At 46.0% G+C, this 24,522-nt stretch overlaps 1 pseudogene; it reads right to left on the bottom strand.

Annotated features, from left to right (window-relative positions):
• Positions 1–268: 268 nt before the first annotated feature.
• LOC147985774 (uncharacterized) overlaps positions 269–24,522 on the bottom strand; it is a 29,629-nt pseudogene continuing 5,375 nt past the window's right edge.

Here is a 24,522-nt window from a genome sequence, read left to right as displayed (position 1 = left end):
TTGGTCCGCAGCGGAATCAGATTTTGGAAAGCACGTCCTGGGCTACTTCCGCTTTTAGTTCAGATTTTGGCAGCGGATTTCTGGAATCGGATTCTGCTGGGTTCGCTCTTTGATTCAGATTCTGCTGCGCAGCAGCGGAATCCGTCGATAAAAGCTGAACCAAACAGGGCATATATCAATATACACAGAGAGGGAATAATTTTTTTTACAACAGAGGAAATAGTTTTTTTTTTGAACAGAGCAGGGTCCCGAAGGACCCAGACTTTCATTAGATAAGCTTCAAAGCATACTTTACATCAGGACCCAAAGAAAAAGAAAGATTACTACGAAGTCCCAGACGTTTACAAGGAGAAACCCTAACTGAAAGATTAAAACACAATCGGGTCCTTGGCAGCCTTCGCTCAGATTGAACCTCGCCGTCGCCGGGGACGAACCACTTGGGGCAACGAGATCGCCATGGGCGTAGCAAGTGCATCCCATAGCCTCTGAACGAAAACTAGAACTGCCTCCCATAAGGCATGCAAGCCAGGAGGAAAGGGGTTGGCCGCCCTTCGACCAGAAGAAGCAGAGGCTCGATGAAGACCGGCAACCGATTGCAGGCGCCGTAGCTCCACCATAGAATCCTCTGCTGATGAGCTCGAACCCGACCATCAATCTTCAGCTCAGTGCTTCCCCACCCCTCTTCATCCACCACCTTGGCGGCATCAAGAGAAGGAAGGTAGCAACGAGGCCTCATGCAAGTGGCAGGCATGTACATCTCCTGCTGCTCTATCTCTCTTCCCACAACCATGATGGCAAGAACAGATCGAGGAAGAAGAGCATCTGGCGCACCATATGATTGAGATTTATTACAGCAAGAAAAGGGGGGATAAGTGGGGACGAAACCAGACGGGCCTAAGCTTCGCCATGGATCTGGCTGAGGGATGCCGCCGAAGGATCCACTGCCAGGGATCATCCTTGCCTTCGCCTTTTCGCCACCAGCGTGGCCCCAAGGGAGAGTTGAACAACCACCTAGACAAGATCCAAAACGCAGCTCCACTTTATTTGTCGGAGAGAGAGACACTCACACACTACTAGACCTAGGATCCAGACCTCCATCCCACCCAGCGCCGGCCACCATGGCCGCCGTCGGCGAGGGGGAGGGAGGCCGGATGGGGAAGCTGGAGGTGGAGCTCTCAAGAGGAAATAGTTTATCCGTCCATAATGCCCTGCTGCTGGTGCAATATCTTCTTCTTTGAAGGAAATATGCCCTAGAGGCAATAATGAAGTTATTATTTATTTCCTTATATCATCATAAAAGTTTATTATTCATGCTAGAATTGTATTAACCGGAAACATAATACATGTGTGAATACATAGACAAACAGAGTGTCACTAGTATGCCTCTACTTGACTAGCTCGTTAATCAAAGATGGTTATGTTTCCTAACCATGGACAAAGAGTTGTTATTTGATTAACGGGATCACATCATTAGGTGAATGATCTGATTGGCATGACCCATTCCATTAGCTTAGCACCCCATCGTTTAGTATGTTGCTATTGCTTTCTTCATGACTTATACATGTTCCTATGACTATGAGATTATGCAACTCCCGTTTACCGGAGGAACACTTTGTGTGCTACCAAATGTCACAACGTAACTGGGTGATTATAAAGGAGCTCTACAGGTGTCTCCAAAGGTACATGTTGGGTTGGCGTATTTCGAGATTAGGATTTGTCACTCCGATTGTCGGAGAGGTATCTCTGGGCCCTCTCGGTAATGCACATCACTTAAGCCTTGCAAGCATTGCAACTAAAGAGTTAGTTGCGGGATGATGTATTACGGAACGAGTAAAGAGACTTGCCGGTAACGAGATTGAACTAGGTATTGGATACCGACGATCGAATCTCGGGCAAGTAACATACCAATGACAAAGGGAACAACGTATGTTGTTATGCGGTCTGACCGATAAAGATCTTCGTGGAATATGTAGGAGCCAATATGGGCATCCAGGTCCCGCTATTGGTTATTGACCGGAAACATGTCTCGGTCATGTCTGCATTGTTCTCGAACCCGTAGGGTCCGCACGCTTAAGGTTTCGATGATAGTTATATTATGAGTTTATACGTTTTGATGTACCGAAGGATGTTCGGAGTCCCGGATGAGATCACGGACGTGACGAGGAGTCTCGAAATGGTCGAGACATAAAGATTGATATATTGGAAGCCTATGTGTGGATATTGGAAGTGTTCCGGGTGAAATCGGGATTTTACCGGAGTACCGGGAGGTTACCGGAACCCCCCGGGAGCTATATGGGCCTTAGTGGGCCTTAGTGGAAGAAGAGGAGAGGCGGCCAGGGCTGGGCCGCGCGCCCCTCCCCCCTAGTCCGAATAGGACAAGGAGAGAGGGGGGCGGCGCCCCCTCCTTCTCTCTCTCTCTTTTCCACCTCACGAATCCTATTCCAACTAGGATTGGGGGGGGCCTACTCCCGGAGGGAGTAGGACTCCTCCTGGCGCGCCTCTCCTAGCCGGCCGCACCCCCCCCCCTTTGAGCCTTTATATACGGAGGCAGGGGCACCCCAGAGAAACACAAGTTGATCCACGTGATCATATTCTTAGCCGTGTGCGGCGCCCCCTGCCACCATAGTCCTCGATAATATTGTAGCGGTGCTTAGGCGAAGCCCTGCGACAGTAGTACATCAAGATCGTCACCACGCCGTCATGCCGACGGAACTCTTCCCCAACACTTTGCTGGATCGGAGTCCAGGGATCGTCATCGAGCTGAACGTGTGCTAGAACTCGGAGGTGCCGTAGTTTCGGTGCTTGATCGGTCGGGCCGTGGAGACGTACGACTACATCAACCAAACGCTTCCGTTGTCGATCTACAAGGGTACGTAGATCACACTCTCCCCTCTCGTTGCTATGCATCACCATGATCTTGCGTGTGCATAGGAATTTTTTTGAAATTACTACGTTCCCCAACAGTGGCATCCGAGCCTAGGTTTTATGTGTTGATGTTATATGCACGAGTAGAACACAAGTGAGTTGTGGGAGATATAAGTCATACTGCTTACCAGCATGTCATACTTTGGTTCGGCGGTATTGTTGGACGAAGCGGCCCGGACCGACATTACGCGTACGCTTGCGCGAGACCGGTTCTCCTGACGTGCTTTGCACATAGGTGGCTTGCGGGTGACAGTTTCTCCAACTTTAGTTGAACCAAGTGTGGCTACGCCCGGTCCTTGCGAAGGTTAAAACAGCACCGACTTGACAAACTATCATTGTGATTTTGATGCGTAGGGTAAGATTGGTTCTTGCTTAAGCCCGTAGCAGCCACGTAAAACTTGCAACAACAAAGTAGAGGACGTCTAACTTGTTTTTGCAGGGCATGTTGTGATGTGATATGGTCAAGACATGATGCTGAATTTTATTGTATGAGATGATCATGTTTTGTAACCGAGTTATCGGCAACTGGCAAGAGCCATATGGTTGTCGCTTTATTGTATGCAATGCAATCGCGCTGTAATGCTTTACTTTATCACTAAGCGGTAGCGATAGTCGTGGAAGCATAAGATTGGCGAGACGACAACGATGCTATGATGGAGATCAAGGTGTCGCGCAGGTGACGATGGTGATCATGATGGTGCTTCGGAGATGGAGATCACAGGCACAAGATGATGATGGCCATATCATATCACTTATATTGATTGCATGTGATGTTTATCTTTTATGTATCTTATCTTGCTTTGATTGACGGTAGCATTATAAGATGATCTCTCACTAAAATTATCAAGAAGTGTTCTCCCTGAGTATGCACCATTGCGAAAGTTCTTCGTGCTGAGACACCACGTGATGATCGGGTGTGATAGGCTCTACGTTCAAATACAACGGGTGCAAAACAGTTGCACAGGCGAAATACTCAGGTTATACTTGACGAGCCAAGCATATGCAGATATGGCCTCGGAATACAGAGACCGAAAGGTCGAGCGTGAATCATATAGTAGATATGATCAACATAGTGATGTTCACCAATGAAACTACTCCATCTCACGTGATGATCGGACATGGTTTAGTTGATTTGGATCACGTGATCACTTAGAGGATTAGATGGATGTCTATCTAAGTGGGAGTTCTTAAGTAATTTGATTAATTGAACTTAAACTTATCATGAACTTAGTACCTGATAGTATCTTGCTTGTTTATGTTTGATTGTAGATAGATGGCTCGTGCTGTTGTTCCATTGAATTTTAATGCGTTCCTTGAGAAAGCAAAGTTGAAAGATGATGGTAGCAATTACACGGACTGGGTCCGTAACTTGAGGATTATCCTCATTGCTGCTTAGAAGAATTACGTCCTGGAAGCACCGCTGGGTGCCAGGCCTGCTGTTGGAGCAACACCAGATGTTATGAACGTCTGGCAGAGCAAAGCTGATGACTACTCGATAGTTCAGTGTGCCATGCTTTACGGCTTAGAATTGGGACTTCAACGACATTTTGAACGTCATGGAGCATATGAGATGTTCCAGGAGTTGAACTTAATATTTCAAGCAAATGCCCGAATTGAGAGATACGAAGTCTCCAATAAGTTCTATAGCTGCAAGATGGAGGAGAACAGTTCTGTTAGTGAGCATATACTTAGTACCTGATAGTGTTGGGGAACGCAGTAATTTCAAAAAAATTCCTACGCACACGCAAGATCATGGTGATGCATAGCAACGAGAGGGGAGAGTGTAATCTACGTACCCTCGTAGATCGCAACGGAAGCGTTGACACAACGTAGAGGAAGTAGTCGTACGTCTTCTTCCTGATCCGACCGATCCAAGCACCGTTACTCCGGCACCTCCGAGTTCTTAGCACACGTACAGCTCGATCATGCTCCCCGGGCTCCGATCCAGCAAAGCTTCGGGGATGAGTTCCGTCAGCACAACAACGTGGTGACGATGATGATGTTCTACCGACGCAGGGCTTCGCCTAAGCACTACAACGATATGATCGAGGTGGAATATGGTGGCAGGGGGCACCGCACATGGCTAAGGAACGATCACGGGGATCAACTTGTGTGTCTAGAGGTGCCCCCCTGCCCCCGTATATAAAGGATCCAAGGGGGGGGGTGCGGCCGGCCATAGGAGGCGCGCAGGAGGAGTCCTACTCCTACCGGGAGTAGGACTCCCCCCAATCCTTGTCCTACTAGGAGAGGTGGAGGGAGAATAGGAAAGGGGGGGCGCCGCCCCTCCCTCCTTGTCCAATTCGGACTAGGGGGAGAGGGGGCGCGCGGCCTGCCCTGGCAGCCCCTTCCTCTTCTCCACATTAGGCCCATAAGGCCCATTAACCCCCCGGGGGGTTCCGGTAACCCCCCGGTGCTCCGGTTTTATCCGATACTCTTCCGGAACCCTTCCGGTGTCCGAATATAGTCATCCAATATATCAATCTTTATTTCTCGACCATTTCGAGACTCCTCGTCATGTCCGTGATCACATCCAGGACTCCGAACTAACTTCGGTACATCAAAATGCATAAACTCATAATAACTGTCATCGTAACGTTAAGCGTGCGGACCCTATGGTTCGAGAACAATGTAGACATGACCGAGACACGTCTCCGGTCAATAACCAACAGCGGGACCTGGATGCCCATATTGGCTCCTACATATTCTATGAAGATCTTTATCGGTCAGACCGCATAACAACATACGTTGTTCCCTTTGTCATCGGTATGTTACTTGCCCGAGATTCGATCGTCTGTATCCAATACCTAGTTCAATCTCGTTACCGGCAAGTTTCTTTACTCGTTCCGTAATACATCATCTCGCAACTAACTCATTAGTTGCAATGCTTGCAAGGCTTATGTGATGTGCATTACCGAGAGGGCCCAGAGATACCTCTCCGAGAATCGGAGTGACAAATCCTATTCTCGAAATACGCCAACCCAACATCTACCATTGGAGACACCTGTAGAGCTCCTTTATAATCACCCAGTTACGTTGTGACGTTTGGTAGCACACAAAGTGTTCCTCCGGTAAACGGGAGTTGCATAATCTCATAGTCATAGGAACATGTATAAGTCATGAAGAAAGCAATAGCAACATACTAAACGATCGGGTGCTAAGCTAATGGAATGGGTCATGTCAATCAGATCATTTAACTAATGATGTGACCTCGTTAATCAAATAACAACACTTTGTTCATGGTTAGGAAACATAACCATCTTTGATTAATGAGCTAGTCAATTAGAGGCATACTAGTGACACTTAGTTTGTCTATGTATTCACACATGTATTATGTTTCCAGTTAATACAATTCTAGCATGAATAATAAACATTTACCATGATATAAGGAAATAAATAATAACTTTATTATTGCCTCTAGGGCATATTTCCTTCAGATAGTATCTTGCTTATGTATGTTTGATTGTAGATAGATGGCCCGTGCTGTTGTTCCGTTGAATTTTAATGCGTTCCTTGAGAAAGCAAAGTTGAAAGATGATGGTAGCAATTACACGGACTGAGTCCGTAACTTGAGGATTATCCTCATTGCTACACAGAAGAATTACGTCCTGGAAGCACCGCTAGGTGCCAGGCCTGCTGCTGGAGCAACACCAGATGTTATGAACGTCTGGCAGAGCAAAGCTGATGACTACTCGATGGTTCAGTGTGCCATGCTTTACGGCTTAGAATCGGGACTTCAATGACGTTTTGAACGTGATGGAGCATATGAGATGTTCCAGGAGTTGAAGTTAATATTTCAAGCAAATGCCCGGATTGAGAGATATGAAGTCTCCAATAAGTTCTATAGCTGCAAGATGGAGGAGAACAGTTCTGTCAGTGAGCATATACTCAAAATGTCTGGGTATAATAATCACTTGATTCAGATGGGAGTTAATCTTCCAGATGATTGCGTCATTGACAGAATTCTCCAATCACTGCCACCAAGCTACAAGAGCTTCGTGATGAACTATAATATGCCAGGGATGAATAAGACTATTCCCGAGCTCTTCGCAATGCTGAAAGCTGCGGAGGTAGAAATCAAAAAGGAGCATCAAGTGTTGATGGTCAACAAGACCACTAGTTTCAAGAAAAAGAAAAGAAGAAGGGGAACTTCAAGAAGAACAGCAAGCAAGTTGCTGCTCAAGAGAAGAAACCCAAGTCTGGACCTAAGCCTGAAACTGAGTGCTTCTACTGCAAGCAGACTGGTCACTGGAAGCGGAACTGCCCCAAGTATTTGGCGGATAAGAAGGATGGCAAGGTGAACAAAGGTATATGTGATATACATGTTATTGATGTGTACCTTACTAATGCTCGCAGTAGCACCTGGGTATTTGATACTGGTTCTGTTGCTAATATTTGCAACTCGAAACATGGACTACGGATTAAGCGAAGATTGGCTAAGGACGAGGTGACAATGTGCGTGGGAAACGGTTCCAAAGTCGATGTGATCGCGGTCGGCACGCTACCTCTACATCTACCTTCGGGATTAGTATTAGACCTAAATAATTGTTATTTGGTGCCAGCGTTGAGCATGAACATTATATCTGGATCTTGTTTAATGCGAGACGGTTATTCATTTAAATCAGAGAATAATGGTTGTTCTATTTATATGAGTAATATCTTTTATGGTCATGCACCCTTGAAGAGTGGTCTATTCTTATTGAATCTCGATAGTAGTGACACACATATTCATAATGTTGAAGCCAAAAGATGCAGAGTTGATAATGATGGTGCAACTTATTTGTGGCACTGCCGTTTAGGTCATATCGGTATAAAGCGCATGAAGAAACTCCATACTGATGGACTTTTGGAACCACTTGATTATGAATCACTTGGTACTTGCGAACCGTGCCTCATGGGCAAGATGACTAAAACACCGTTCTCCGGCACTATGGAGAGAGCAACAGATTTGTTGGAAATCATACATACAGATGTATGTGGTCCGATGAATATTGAGACTCGTGGCGGATATCGTTATTTTCTCACATTCACAGATGACTTAAGCAGATATGGGTACATCTACTTAATGAAACATAAGTCTGAAACATTTGAAAAGTTCAAAGAATTTCAGAGTGAAGTTGAAAATCATCGTAACAAGAAAATAAAGTTTCTACGATCTGATCATGGAGGAGAATATTTGAGTTACGAGTTTGGTGTACATTTGAAAAATTGTGGAATAGTTTCGCAACTCATGCCACCCGGAACACCACAGCATAATGGTGTGTCCGAACGTCGTAATCGTACTTTACTAGATATGGTGCGATCTATGATGTCTCTTACTGATTTACCGCTATCGTTTTGGGGTTATGCTTTAGAGACGGCCGCATTCACGTTAAATAGGGCACCATCAAAATCCATTGAGATGACGCCTTATGAACTATGGTTTGGCAAGAAACCAAAGTTGTCGTTTCTGAAAGTTTGGGGCTGCGATGCTTATGTGAAAAAGCTTCAACCTGATAAGTTCGAACCCAAATCGGAGAAATGTGTCTTCATAGGATATCGAAAGGAAACTATTGGATACACCTTCTATCACAGATCCGAAGGCAAGACTTTTGTTGCTAAGTTCGGAAACTTTCTGGAGAAGGAGTTTCTCTCGAAAGATGTGAGTGGGAGGAAAGTAGAACTTGACGAGGTAACTGTACCTGCTCCCTTATTGGAAAGTAGTACATCACAGAAACCTGTTTCTGCAACACCTACACCAATTAGTGAGGAAGCTAATGATAATGATCATGAAACTTCAGGACAAGATACTACTGAACCTCGTAGATCAACCAGAGTGAGATCCGCGCCAGAGTGGTACGGTAATCCTGTTCTGGAAGTCATGCTGCTAGATCATGATGAACCTACGAACTATGAAGAAGCAATGGTGAGCCCAGATTCCGCAAAATGGCTTGAAGCCATGAAATCTGAGATGGGATCCATGTATGAGAACAAAGTATGGACTTTGGTTGACTTGCCCGATGATCGGCAAGCAATTGAGAATAAATGGATCTTCAAGAAGAAGACTGACGCTGACGGTAATATTACTGTCTACAAAGCTCAACTTGTCGCAAAAGGGTTTCGACAAGTTCAAGGGGTTGACTACGATGAGACCTTCTCACCCGTAGCGATGCTTAAGTCTGTCCGAATCATGTTAGCAATTGCCGCATTTTATGATTATGAAGTTTGGCAGATGGATGTCAAAACTGCATTCCTGAATGGATTTCTGGAAGAAGAGTTGTATATGATGCATCCGGAAGGTTTTGTCGATCCAAAGGGAGCTAACAAAGTGTGCAAGCTCCAGCGATCCATTTATGGACTGGTGCAAGCCTCTCGGAGTTGGAATAAACATTTTGATAGTGTGATCAAAGCATTTGGTTTTATACAGACTTTCGGAGAAGCTTGTATTTACAAGAAAGTGAGTGGGAGCTCTGTAGCATTTCTGATATTATATGTGGATGACATATTACTGATTGGAAATAATATAGAATTTCTGGATAGCATAAAGGGATACTTGAATAAGAGTTTTTCAATGAAAGACCTCGGTGAAGCTGCTTACATATTAGGCATAAAGATCTATAGAGATAGATCAAGACGCTTAATAGGACTTTCACAAAGCACATACCTTGACAAGATTTTGAAGAAGTTCAAAATGGATCAAGCAAAGAAAGGGTTCTTGCCTGTATTACAAGGTGTGAAGTTGAGTCAGACTCAATGCCCGACCACTGCAGAAGATAGAGAGAAAATGAAAGATGTTCCCTATGCTTCAGCCATAGGCTCTATCATGTATGCAATGCTGTGTACCAGACCTGATGTGTGCCTTGCTATAAGTTTAGCAGGGAGGTACCAAAGTAATCCAGGAGTGGATCACTGGACAGCGGTCAAGAACATCCTGAAGTACCTGAAAAGGACCAAGGATCTCATATATGGAGGTGACAAAGAGCTCATCGTAAATGGTTACGTTGATGCAAGCTTTGACACTGATCCGGACGATTCTAAATCGCAAACCAGATACGTGTTTACATTAAACGGTGGAGCTGCCGGTTGGTGCAGTTCTAAACAAAGCGTCGTGGCGGGATCTACATGTGAAGCAGAGTACATAGCCGCTTTGGAAGCAGCAAATGAAGGAGTCTAGATGAAGGAGTTCATATCTGATCTAGGTGTCATACCTAGTGCATCAGGTCCAATGAAAAATCTTTTGTGACAATACTGGTGCTATTGCCTTGGCGAAGGAATCCAGGTTTCACAAAAGAACCAAGCACATCAAAAGACGCTTCAATTCCATCCGGGATCTAGTCCAGGTGGGAGACATAGAGATTTGCAAGATACATACGGAGCTGAATGTAGCAGACCCGTTGACTAAGCCTCTTCCATGGGCAAAACATGATCAGCACCAAAGCTCCATGGGTGTTAGAATCATTATTGTGTAATCTAGATTATTGACCCTAGTGCAAGTGGGAGACTGAAGGAAATATGCCCTAGAGGCAATAATAAAGTTATTATTTATTTCCTTATATCATCATAAAAGTTTATTATTCATGCTAGAATTGTATTAACTGGAAACATAATACATGTGTGAATACATAGACAAACAGAGTGTCACTAGTATGCCTCTACTTGACTAGCTCGTTAATCAAAGATGGTTATGTTTCCTAACCATGGACAAAGAGTTGTTATTTGATTAACGGGATCACATCATTAGGTGAATGATCTGATTGACACGACCCATTCCATTAGCTTAGCACCCGATTGTTTAGTATGTTGCTATTGCTTTCTTCATGACTTATACATGTTCCTATGACTATGAGATTATGCAACTCCCGTTTACCGGAGGAACACTTTGTGTGCTACCAAACATCACAACGTAACTGGGTGATTATAAAGGAGCTCTACAGGTGTCTCCAAAGGTACATGTTGGGTTGGCGTATTTCAAGATTAGGATTTGTCACTCCGATTGTCGGAGAGGTATCTGTGGGCCCTCTCGGTAATGCACATCACTTAAGCCTTGCAAGCATTGCAACTAATGAGTTAGTTGCGGGATGATGTATTACGGAACGAGTAAAGAGACTTGCCAGTAACGAGATTGAACTAGGTATTGGATACCGACGATCGAATCTCGGGCAAGTAACATACCGATGACAAAGGGAACAACGTATGTTGTTATGCGGTCTGACCGATAAAGATCTTCGTAGAATATGTAGGAGCCAATATGGGCATCCAGGTCCCGCTATTGGTTATTGACCGGAGACATGTCTCGGTCATGTCTGCATTGTTCTCAAACCCGTAGGGTCCACACGCTTAAGGTTTCGATGACAGTTATATTATGAGTTTATACGTTTTGATGTACCGAAGGATGTTCGGAGTCCCGGATGAGATCACGGACGTGACGAGGAGTCTCGAAATGATCGAGACATAAAGATTGATATATTGTAAGCCTATGTTTGGATATCGAAAGTGTTCCGGGTGAAATCGGGATTTTATCGGAGTACCGGGAGGTTATCGGAACCCCCCGGGAGCTATATGGGCCTTAGTGGGCCTTAGTGAAAGAAGAGGAGAGGCGGCCAGGGCTGGGCCGCGCGCCCCTCCCCCTAGTCTGAATAGGACAAGGAGAGAGGGGGCCGGCGCCCCCTCCTTCTCTCTCTCTCTTTTCCACCTCGCGAATCCTATTCCAACTAGGATTGGGGGGAAGTCCTACTCCCGGAGGGAGTAGGACTCCTCCTGGCGCGCCTCTCCTGGCCGGCCGCACCCCCCCTTTGAGCCTTTATATACGGAGGCAGGGGCACCCCAGAGAAACACAAGTTGATCCACGTGATCATATTCTTAGCCGTGTGTGGCGCCCCCTGCCACCATAGTCCTCGATAATATTGTAGCGGTGCTTAGGCGAAGCCCTGCGATAGTAGTACATCAAGATCGTCACCACGCCATCGTGCTGACGGAACTCTCCCCCGACACTTTGCTGGATCGGAGTCCAGGGATCGTCATCGAGCTGAACGTGTGCTAGAACTCGGAGGTGCCGTAGTTTCGGTGCTTGATCGGTCGGGCCGTGGAGACGTACGACTACATCAACCAAACGCTTCCGTTGTCGATCTACAAGGGTACGTAGATCACACTCTCCCCTCTCGTTGCTATGCATCACCTGATCTTGCGTGTGCGTAGGAAATTTTTTGAAATTACTACGTTCCCCAACATTCTTCTCCTTCTCATTTTTTGTGGGAGACGGCTTTGTAACAAGCTCTCTGGACCTTGCAGCTATCTCGAAACTCACACGGGCATCGAGGGCAGCATACTTTTGTGCATAAATTCCACTCGGTACAATATCTACCATGCATGGTCCATCCGATGGTCCAGAATCTTTTTTTCTATTTTGTGCACCTAAACTTCTTCATCTATTCTAGTCGTTCCCCCTTCAGTCTTCAATCTCTCTTTTTTGCTGTGTTTAGTCTTCAGTCAATCATCTACGAAGTAATTGACACAATAAAGAACTAGATCAAAAAGTGGGTACTACCTTCATCTCGGTGAATAAGTCATTCACGTAGTTCTAGATTGACGATTTAACTATCTAAATATGTATTATATGTCACAAATATATATATATATATATTGTTGGAAATATGCCCTAGAGGCAATAATAAATTGGTTATTATTATATTTCCTTGTTCATGATAATCGTTTATTATCCATGCTAGAATTGTATTGATAGGAAACTCAGATACATGTGTGGATACATAGACAACACCATGTCCCTAGTAAGCCTCTAGTTGACTAGCTCGTTGATCAATAGATGGTTATGGTTTCCTGACCATGGACATTGGATGTCATTGATAACGGGATCACATCATTAGGAGAATGATGTGATGGACAAGACCCAATCCTAAGCCTAGCACAAGATCATGTAGTTCGTATGCTAAAGCTTTTCTAATGTCAAGTATCATTTCCTTAGACCATGAGATTGTGCAACTCCCGGATACCGTAGGAATACTTTGGGTGTGCCAAACGTCACAACGTAACTGGGTGGCTATAAAGGTACACTACAGGTATCTCCGAAAGTGTCTGTTGGGTTGGCACGAATCGAGACTGGGATTTGTCACTCCGTGTAAATGGAGAGGTATCTCTGGGCCCACTCGGTAGGACATCATCATAATGTGCACAATGTGACCAAGGAGTTGATCACGGGATGATGTGTTACGGAACGAGTAAAGAGACTTGCCGGTAACGAGATTGAACAAGGTATCGGGATACCGACGATCGAATCTCGGGCAAGTATCGTACCGATAGACAAAGGGAATTGTATACGGGATTGATCGAATCCTCGACATCGTGGTTCATCCAATGAGATCATCATGGAACATGTGGGAACCAACATGGGTATCCAGATCCCGCTGTTGGTTATTGACCGGAGAACGTCTCGGTCATGTCTGCATGGTTCCCGAACCCGTAGGGTCTACACACTTAAGGTTCGGTGACGCTAGGGTTATAGAGATATTAGTATGCGGTAACCCGAATGTTGTTTGGAGTCCCGGATGAGATCCCGGACATCACGAGGAGTTCCGTAATGGTCCGGAGGTAAAGAATTATATATAGGAAGTACTATTTCGGCCATCGGGACAAGTTTCGGGGTCACCGGTATTGTACCGGGACCACCGAAGGGTCCCGGGGGTCCCGGGTGGGGCCACATGGGCTGTAGGGGTGTGCGCCTTGGCCTATATGGGCCAAGGGCACCAGCCCCAAGAGGCCCATGCGCCAAGAGATAAGGAAAGGAAGAGTCCTAAAGGGGGAAGGCACCTCCTAGGTGCCTTGGGGAGGAGGGACTCCTCCCTAGCCGCACCCTTCCTTGGAGGAAGGGCCAAGGCTGCGCCCCCCCTCCCTTGGCCCTATATATAGTGGGGGGAAGGGAGGGCAGCCGCACCTAAGCCCTGGCGCTTCCCTCTCCCTCCCGTGACACATCTCCCTCCTCCCGCAGCGCTTGGCGAAGCCCTGTTGGAATCCCGCTACTTCCACCACCACGCTGTCGTGCTGCTGGATCTCCATCAACCTCTCCTTCCCCCTTGCTGGATCAAGAAGGAGGAGACGTTGCTGCTCCGTACATGTGTTGAACGCGGAGGTGCCGTCTGTTCGGCGCTAGGATCATCGGTGATTTGGATCACGACGAGTACGACTCCATCAACCTCGTTCCCTTGAACGCTTCCGCGCGCAATCTACAAGGGTATGTAGATCCACTCCTCCCTCGTTGCTAGATGACTCCATAGATTGATCTTGGTGACACGTAGGAAAATTTTGAATTATTGCTACGTTCCCCAACAGTGGCATCATGAGCTAGGTCTATGCGTAGATTCTATGCACGAGTAGAACACAAAGTAGTTGTGGGCGTTGATTTTGTTCAATATGCTTACCGTTACTAGTCCAATCTTGATTCGGAGGCATTGTGGGATGAAGCGGCCCAGACCAACCTTACACGTACGCTTACGTGAGACCGGTTCCACCGACTGACATGCACTAGTTGCATAAGGTGGCTGGCGGGTGTCTGTCTCTCCCACTTTAGTCGGATCGGATTCGATGAAAAGGGTCCTTATGAAGGGTAAATAGCAATTGGCATATCACGTTGTGGTATTTGCGTAGGTAAGAAACGTTCTTGCTAGAAACCCATAGCAGCCACGTAAAACATGCAAACAACAATTAGAGGACGTCTAACTTGTTTTTGCAGGGTATGCTATGTGATGTGATATGGCCAAGAAGAATGTGATGAATGATATGTGATGTATGAGATTGATCATGTTCTTGTAATAGGAATCACGACTTGCATGTCGATGAGTATGACAACCGGCAGGAGCCATAGGAGTTGTCTTTATTTATTATATGACCTGCGTGTCATTAAACAACGCCATGTAATTACTTTACTTTATTGCTAACCGTTAGCTGTAGTAGTAGAAGTAATAGTTGGCGAGACAACTTCATGAAGACACGATGATGGAGATCATGATGATGGAGATCATGGTGTCATGCCGGTGACGATGATGATCATGGAGCCCCGAAGATGGAGATCAAAAGGAGCAATATGATATTGGCCATATCATGTCACTATTTGATTGCATGTGATGTTTATCATGTTTATACATCTTATTTGCTTAGAACGACGGTAGTAAATAAGATGATCCCTCATTAAAATTTCAAGAAAGTGTTCCCCCTAACTGTGCACCGTTGCGAAAGTTCGTCGTTTCGAAGCACCACGTGATGATTGGGTGTGATAGATTCTTACGTTCGAATACAACGGGTGTTGACGAGCCTAGCATGTACAGACATGGCCTCGGAACACATGCAAAACACTTAGGATGACTTGACGAGCCTAGCATGTACAGACATGGCCTCGGAACACAAGATACCGAAAGGTCAAGTATGAGTCGTATGGTAGATACGATCAACATGAAGATGTTCACCGATGTTGACTAGTCCGTCTCACGTGATGATCGGACACGGCCTAGTTGAATCGGATCATGTAATCACTTAGATGACAAGAGGGATGTCTATCTGAGTGGGAGTTCATAAGATGAACTTAATTATCCTGAACATAGTCAAAAGGTCTTCGCAAATTATGTCGTAGCTCACGCTTCAGTTCTACTGTTTAGTTATGTTCCTAGAGAAAATTTAGTTGAAAGTTGATAGTAGCAATTATGCGGACTAGGTCCGTAAACTAAGGATTGTCCTCATTGCTTCATCGAAGGCTTATGTCCTTAATGCACCGCTCAGTGTGCTGAACCTCGAACGTTGTCTGTGGATGATGCGAACATCTGACATACACGTTTTGATAACTACGTGATAGTTCAGTTAAACGGTTTAGAGTTGAGGCACCGAAGACGTTTTGAAACGTCGCGAAACATATGAGATGTTTTTGTTGGAAATATGCCCTAGAGGCAATAATAAAAGCATTATTATTATATTTCCTTGTTCATGATAATTGTCTTTATTCATGCTATAATTGTGTTATCCGGAAATCGTAATACATGTGTGAATAACAGACACCAACATGTCCCTAGTAAGCCTCTAGTTGACTAGCTCGTTGATCAACAGATAGTCATGGTTTCCTGACTATGGACATTGGATGTCATTGATAACGAGATCACATCATTAGGAGAATGATGTGATGGACAAGACCCAATCCTAAACATAGCATAAAGATCGTATAGTTCGTTTGCTAGAGTTTTTCCAATGTCAAGTGTCTTTTCCTTAGACCATGAGATCGTGTAAATCCCGGATACCGTAGGAGCGCTTTGGGTATACCAAACGTCACAACGTAACTGGGTGACTATAAAGGTATACTACGGGTATCTCCGAAAGTGTCTGTTGGGTTGACACGGATCAAGACTGGGATTTGTCACTCCGTATGGCGGAGAGGTATCACTGGGCCCACTCAGTAATGCATCATCATAATGAGCTCAAAGTGACCAAGTGTCTGGTCACGGGATCATGCATTACGGTACGAGTAAAGTGCCTTGCCGGTAACGAGATTGAACGAGGTATTGGGATACCGACGATCGAATCTCGGGCAAGTAACATACCGATTGACAAAGGGAATTGTATACAGGGTTGCTTGAATCCTCGACATCGTGGTTCATCCGATGAGATCATCGTGGAGTATGTGGGAGCCAACATGGGTATCCAGATCCCGCTGTTGGTTATTGACCGGAGAGTCGTCTCGGTCATGTCTACATGTCTCCCGAACCCGTAGGGTCTACACACTTAAGGTTCGGTAATGCTAGGGTTGTAGGGATATGTATATGCAGTAACCCGAATGTTGTTCGGAGTCCCGGATGAGATCCCGGACGTCACGAGGAGTTCCGGAATGGTCTGGAGGTAAAGAATTATATATAGGAAGTGCTGTTTCGGCCATCGGGACAAGTTTCGGGGTCACCGGTATTGTACCGGGACCACCGGAAGGGTCCCGGGGGTCCACCGGGTGGGGCCACCTGCCCCGGGGGGCCACATGGGCTGTAGGGGGTGCGCCTTGGCCTACATGGGCCAAGGGCACCAGCCCCAAGAGGCCCATGCGCCTAGGGTTTCAAAGGGGAAGAGTCCCACAAGGGGAAGGCACCCCCTAGGTGCCTTGGGGGGGAGGGAATCCTCCCTTGGCCGCCGCCCCCCTAGGAGATTGGATCTCCTAGGGCCGGCACCCCCCTAGGCCCCCTATATATAGTGAGGGAAGGAGGGCCTCTTGATCCACGCCTTTGGTGCCTCCCTCTCCCTCTCCAACACCTCCTCCTCCTCCATAGAGCTTAGCGAAGCCCTGCCGGAGTACTGCAGCTCCATCACCACCACGCCGTCGTGCTGCTGCTGGAGCCATCTTCCTCAACCTCTCCTTCCCCCTTGCTGGATCAAGAAGAAGGAGACGTTACGCTGACCGTACGTGTGTTGAACACGGAGGTGCCGTCCGTTCGGCGCTAGGATCTCCGGTGATTTGGATCACGTCGTGTACGACTACCTCATCCCCGTTCTTTGAACGCTTCCGCTCGCGATCTACAAAGGTATGTAGATGCATCCGATCACTCGTTGCTAGATGAACTCATAGATGGATCTTGGTGAAACCGTAGGAAAATTTTTGTTTTCTGCAACGTTCCGCAACAGTGGCATCATGAGCTAGGTCTATGCGTAGTTCTTCTTGCGCGAGTAGAACACAATTGGTTGTGGGCGTAGATGTTGTCAACTTTCTTGCCGCTACTAGTCTTATCTTGCTTCAGCGGTATTGTGGGATGAAGCGGCCCGGACCAACCTTACACGTACGCTTACGTGAGACCGGTTCCACCGACTAACATGCACTAGTTGCATAAGGTGGCTGGCGGGTGTCTGTCTCTCCCACTTTAGTTGGAGCGGATTCGATGAAAAGGGTCCTTATGAAGGGTAAATAGAAGTTGACAAATCACGTTGTGGCTTTCACGTAGGTAAGAAAACGTTCTTGCTAGAACGCTAATTCAGCCACGTAAAACTTGCAACAACTATCAGAGGATGTCTAACTTGTTTTTGCAGCAAGTGCTTTGTGATATGATATGGCCAAAGTTGTGATGAATGATGAATGATATATATGTGATGTATGAGATGTTCATGCTATTGTAATAGGAATCACGACTTGCATGTCGATGAGTATGACAACCGGCAGGAGCCATAGGAGTTGTCTTTATTTTTTGTATGACCTGCATGTCATTGAGAAACACCATGTAAATTACTTTACTTTATTGCTAAACGCGTTAGCCATAGTAGTAGAAGTAATAGTTGGCGAGCAACTTCATGGAGACACGATGATGGAGATCATGGTGTCAAGCCGGTGACAAGATGATCATGGAGCCCCAAGATAGAGATCAAAGGAGCTATGTGATATTGGTCATATCATGTCACTATTATTATTTGATTGCATGTGATGTTTATCATGTTTTTGCATCTTGTTTACTTAGAACGACGGTAGTAAATAAGATGATCCCTCATAATAATTTCAAGAAAGTGTTCCCCCTAACTATGCACCGTTGCGACAGTTCGTTGTTTCGAAGCACCACGTGATGATCGGGTGTGATAGATTCTAACATTCACATACAACGGGTGTAAGACAGATTTACACATGCAAACACTTAGGTTGACTTGACGAGCCTAACATGTGTATAGACATGGCCTCGGAACACAGAAGACCGAAAGGTCGAGCATGAGTCGTATAGAAGATACGATCAACATGAAGATGTTCACCGACGTTGACTAGTCCATCTCACGTGATGATCGGACACGGCCTAGTTAACTCGGATCATGTTATACTTAGATGACTAGAAGAGGGATGTCTATCTAAGTGGGAGTTCATTGAATAATTAGATTAGATGAACTTAATTATCATGAACTTAGTCTAAAATATTTACAATATGTCTTGTAGATCAAATGGCCAACGTAGTCCTCAACTTCAACGCGTTCCTAGAGAAAACCAAGCTGAAAGACGATGGCAGCAACTATACGGACTGGGTCCGAAACCTGAGGATCATCCTCATAGCTGCCAAGAAAAATTATGTCCTACAAGCACCGCTGGGTGACGCACCTATTCTCCCTGCAGAACAAGACGTTATGAACGCTTGGCAGGCACGTACTGATGACTACTCCCTCGTTCAGTGCGGCATGCTTTACAGCTTAGAGCCGGGGCTCCAAAAGCGTTTTGAGAGACATGGAGCATATGAGATGTTCGAAGAGCTGAAAATGGTTTTTCAAGCTCATGCCCAGGTCGAGAGGTATGAAGTCTCCGACAAATTCTTCAGCTGTAAGATGGAGGAAAATAGTTCTGTCAGTGAGCACATACTCACTATGTCTGGGTTACATAACCGCTTGACTCAGCTGGGAGTTAATCTCCCGGATGACGCGGTCATTGACAGAATCCTTCAGTCGCTTCCACCAAGCTACAAGAGCTTTGTGATGAACTTCAATATGCAGGGGATGGAAAAGACCATTCCTGAAGTATTTGCTATGCTGAAATCAGCAGAGGTAGAAGTCAAGAAGGAACATCAAGTGTTGATGGTCAATAAAACCACTAAGTTCAAGAAGGGCAAGGGTAAAAAGAACTTCAAGAAGGATGGCAAGGGAGTTGCTGCGCCCGGCAAGCAAGCTGCCGGGAAGAAGCCAAAGAATGGACCCAAGCCCGAGACTGAGTGCTTTTATTGCAAGGAAAGTGGTCACTGGAAGCGGAACTGCCCCAAATACTTAGCGGACAAGAAGGCCGGCAAAACGAAAGGTATATGTGATATACATGTAATTGATGTGTACCTTACCAGTACTCGTAGTAGCTCCTGGGTATTTGATACCGGTGCAGTTGCTCACATTTGTAACTCAAAGCAGGAGCTTCGGAATAAACGGAGACCGGTGAAGGACGAGGTGACGATGCGCGTCGGGAATGGTTCCAAGGTCGATGTGATCGCCGTCGGCACGCTGCCTCTACATTTACCTACGGGATTAGTTTTGAACCTCAATAATTGTTATTTAGTGCCAAGTTTGAGCATGAACATTGTATCGGGATCTCGTTTAATTCGAGATGGCTACTCATTTAAATCCGAGAATAATGGTTGTTCTATTTATATGAGAGATATGTTTTATGGTCATGCTCCGATGGTGAATGGTTTATTCTTAATGAATCTCGAGCGTAATGCTACACATATTCATAGTGTGAGTACCAAAAGATGTAAGGTTGATAATGATAGTCCCACATACTTGTGGCACTGCAGCCTTGGTCACATAGGTGTCAAACGCATGAAGAAGCTCCATGCAGATGGACTTTTAGAGTCTCTTGATTATGAATCATTTGACACGTGTGAACCATGCCTCATGGGTAAAATGACAAAGACTCCGTTCTCAGGAACAATGGAGCGAGCAACCAACTTATTGGAAATCATACATACTGATGTGTGCGGTCCAATGAGTGTTGAGGCTCGCGGTGGCTATCGTTATGTTCTCACCCTCACTGATGACTTGAGTAGATATGGGTATATCTATTTGATGAAACACAAGTCTGAAACCTTTGAAAAGTTCAAGGAATTTCAGAGTGAGGTTGAGAATCAACGTGACAGGAAAATCAAGTTTCTACGATCAGATCGTGGAGGAGAATACTTGAGTCACGAATTTGGCACACACTTAAGAAAATGTGGAATAGTTTCACAACTCACGCCGCCTGGAACACCTCAGCGTAATGGTGTGTCCGAATGTCGTAATCGCACTCTATTAGATATGGTGCGATCTATGATGTCTCTTACCGATTTACCGCTATCATTTTGGGGCTATGCTTTAGAGACTGCCGCATTCACTTTAAATAGGGCTCCGTCGAAATCCGTTGAGACGACACCGTTTGAATTATGGTTTGGGAAGAAACCTAAGCTGTCGTTTCTAAAAGTTTGGGGATGCGATGCTTATGTCAAGAAACTTCAACCTGAAAAGCTCGAACCCAAGTCGGAAAAATGCGTCTTCATAGGATACCCTAAAGAAACTATTGGGTATACCTTCTACCTTAGATCCGAAGGCAAGATCTTTGTTGCCAAGAATGGATCCTTTCTAGAGAAGGAGTTTCTCTCGAAAGAAGTGAGTGGGAGGAAAGTAGAACTTGATGAAGTATTACCTCTTGAACCGGAAAAGGGCGCAACTCAAGAAAATGTTCCTGAGGTGCCTACACCGACTAGAGAGGAAGTTGTTGATGATGATCAAGATACTTCTGATCAAGCTCCTACTAAAATTCAAAGGTCCACAAGGACACGTTCCGCACCAGAGTGGTACGACAACCCTGTCTTGGAAATCATGTTGTTGGACAACGGTGAACCTTCGAACTATGAAGAAATGATGGTGGGCCCGGATTCTGACAAATGGCTAGAAGCCATGAAATCCGAGATAGGATCCATGTATGAAAACGAAGTACGGACTTTGACTGACTTGCCCGTTGAGCGGCGAGCCATAGAAAATAAATGGATCTTTAAGAAGAAGATAGACGCGGATGGTAATGTGACCATCTATAAAGCTCGGCTTGTAGCTAAGGGTTATCGACAAGTTCAAGGGGTTGACTACAATGAGACTTTCTCACCGGTAGCGAAGCTAAAGTCCGTCCGAATCATGTTAGCAATTGCCGCATTCTACGATTATGAGATATGGCAAATGGACGTCAAAACGGCATTCCTTAATGGTTTCCTTAAGGAAGAATTGTATATGATGCAGCCGGAAGGTTTTGCCGATCCTAAGAATGCTGACAAGGTGTGCAAGCTCCAACGCTCAATTTATGGGCTGGTGCAAGCATCTCGGAGTTGGAACATTCGCTTTGATGAGATGATCAAAGCGTTTGGGTTTACGCAGACTTATGGAGAAGCCTGCGTTTACAAGAAAGTGAGTGGGAGCTCTGTAGCATTTCTCATATTATATGTAGATGACATACTTTTGATGGGAAATGATATAGAACTCTTGGACAGCATTAAGGCCTACTTGAATAAGAGTTTTTCAATGAAGGACCTTGGAGAAGCTGCTTATATATTAGGCATCAACATCCATAGAGATAGATCAAGACGCCTCATAGGTCTTTCACAAAGCACATACCTTGAGAAGATATTGAAGAAGTTCAATATGGATCAGGCTAAGAAGGGGTTCTTACCTGTGTTACAAGGTATGAAATTGAGCTCAGCTCAATGTCCGACCACGGCAGAAGAGATAGAAGAGATGAGTGTCATCCCCTATGCCTCAGCCATAGGTTCTATTATGTATGCCATGTTGTGTACCAGACCTGATGTAAACCTTGCCGTAAGTTTGGTAGGAAGGTACCAAAGTAATCCCGGCAAGGAACACTGGACAGCGGTCAAGAATATCCTGAAGTACCTGAAAAGGACTAAGGAAATGTTTCTCGTTTATGGAGGTGACGAAGAGCTCGTCGTAAAGGGTTACGTCGACGCTAGCTTTGACACAGATCTGGATGACTCAAAGTCACAGACCGGATACGTGTATATTTTGAATGGTGGGGCAGTAAGCTGGTGCAGTTGCAAGCAGAGCGTCGTGGCGGGATCTACATTTGAAGCGGAGAAATGGCAGCCTCGGAAGCAGCACATGAAGCAATATGGGTGAAGGAGTTCATCACCGACCTAGGAGTCATACCCAATGCGTCGGGGCCAATCAAACTCTTCTGTGACAACACTGGAGCTATTGCACTTGCCAAGGAGCCCAGGTTTCACAAGAAGACAAGGCACATCAATCGTCGCTTCAACTCCATTCGTGAAAATGTTCAAGATGGAGACATAGATATTTGTAAAGTACATACGGACCTGAATGTAGCAGATCCGTTGACTAAACCTCTCCCTAGAGAAAAACATGATCAACACCAGAATTCCATGGATGTTTGATTCATCACAATGTAACTAGATTATTGACTCTAGTGCAAGTGGGAGACTGTTGGAAATATGCCCTAGAGGCAATAATAAAAGCATTATTATTATATTTCCTTGTTCATGATAATTGTCTTTATTCATGCTATAATTGTGTTATCCGGAAATCGTAATACATGTGTGAATAACAGACACCAACATGTCCCTAGTAAGCCTCTAGTTGACTAGCTCGTTGATCAACAGATAGTCATGGTTTCCTGACTATGGACATTGGATGTCATTGATAACGAGATCACATCATTAGGAGAATGATGTGATGGACAAGACCCAATCCTAAACATAGCATAAAGATCGTATAGTTCGTTTGCTAGAGTTTTTCCAATGTCAAGTGTCTTTTCCTTAGACCATGAGATCGTGTAACTCCCGGATACCGTAGGAGCGCTTTGGGTATACCAAACGTCACAACGTAACTGGGTGACTATAAAGGTATACTACGGGTATCTCCGAAAGTGTCTGTTGGGTTGACACGGATCAAGACTGGGATTTGTCACTCCGTATGGCGGAGAGGTATCACTGGGCCCACTCAGTAATGCATCATCATAATGAGCTCAAAGTGACCAAGTGTCTGGTCACGGGATCATGCATTACGGTACGAGTAAAGTGCCTTGCCGGTAACGAGATTGAACGAGGTATTGGGATACCGACGATCGAATCTCGGGCAAGTAACATACCGATTGACAAAGGGAATTGTATACAGGGTTGCTTGAATCCTCGACATCGTGGTTCATCCGATGAGATCATCGTGGAGTATGTGGGAGCCAAAATGGGTATCCAGATCCCGCTGTTGGTTATTGACCGGAGAGTCGTCTCGGTCATGTCTACATGTCTCCCGAACCCGTAGGGTCTACACACTTAAGGTTCGGTAACGCTAGGGTTGTAGGGATATGTATATGCAGTAACCCGAATGTTGTTCGGAGTCCCAGATGAGATCCCGGACGTCACGAGGAGTTCTGGAATGGTCCGTAGGTAAAGAATTATATATAGGAAGTGCTGTTTCGGCCATCGGGACAAGTTTCGGGGTCACCGGTATTGTACCGGGACCACCGGAAGGGTCCCGGGGGTCCACCGGGTGGGGCCACCTGCCCCGGGGGGCCACATGGGCTGTAGGGGGTGCGCCTTGGCCTACATGGGCCAAGGGCACCAGTCCCAAGAGGCCCATGCGCCTAGGGTTTCAAAGGGGAAGAGTCCCACAAGGGGAAGGCACCCCCTAGGTGCCTTGGGGGGGAGGGAATCCTCCCTTGGCCGCCGCCCCCCTAGGAGATTGGATCTCCTAGGGCCGGTGCCCCCCCCCTAGGCCCCCTATATATAGTGAGGGAAGGAGGGCCTCTTGATCCACGCCTTTGGTGCCTCCCTCTCCCTCTCCAACACCTCCTCCTCCTCCTCCATAGAGCTTAGCGAAGCCCTGCCGGAGTACTGCAGCTCCATCACCACCACGCCGTCGTGCTGCTGCTGGAGCCATCTTCCTCAACCTCTCCTTCCCCCTTGCTGGATCAAGAAGAAGAAGACGTTACGCTGACCGTACGTGTGTTGAACGCGGAGGTGCCGTCCGTTCGGCGCTAGGATCTCCGGTGATTTGGATCACGTCGTGTACGACTACCTCATCCCCGTTCTTTGAACGCTTCCGCTCACGATCTACAAAGGTATGTAGATGCATCCGATCACTCGTTGCTAGATGAAC

The sequence above is a fragment of the Triticum urartu genome, chromosome 2A (genome assembly GCF_056163025.1).
Source record: "Triticum urartu cultivar PI428250 chromosome 2A, HENAU_Tu73, whole genome shotgun sequence".
NCBI classification, from domain to species: Eukaryota; Viridiplantae; Streptophyta; class Magnoliopsida; order Poales; family Poaceae; genus Triticum; species Triticum urartu.
The sequence above is the reverse complement of the archived record's forward strand: the minus strand, read 5'-3'. Positions and strand labels throughout refer to the sequence as shown.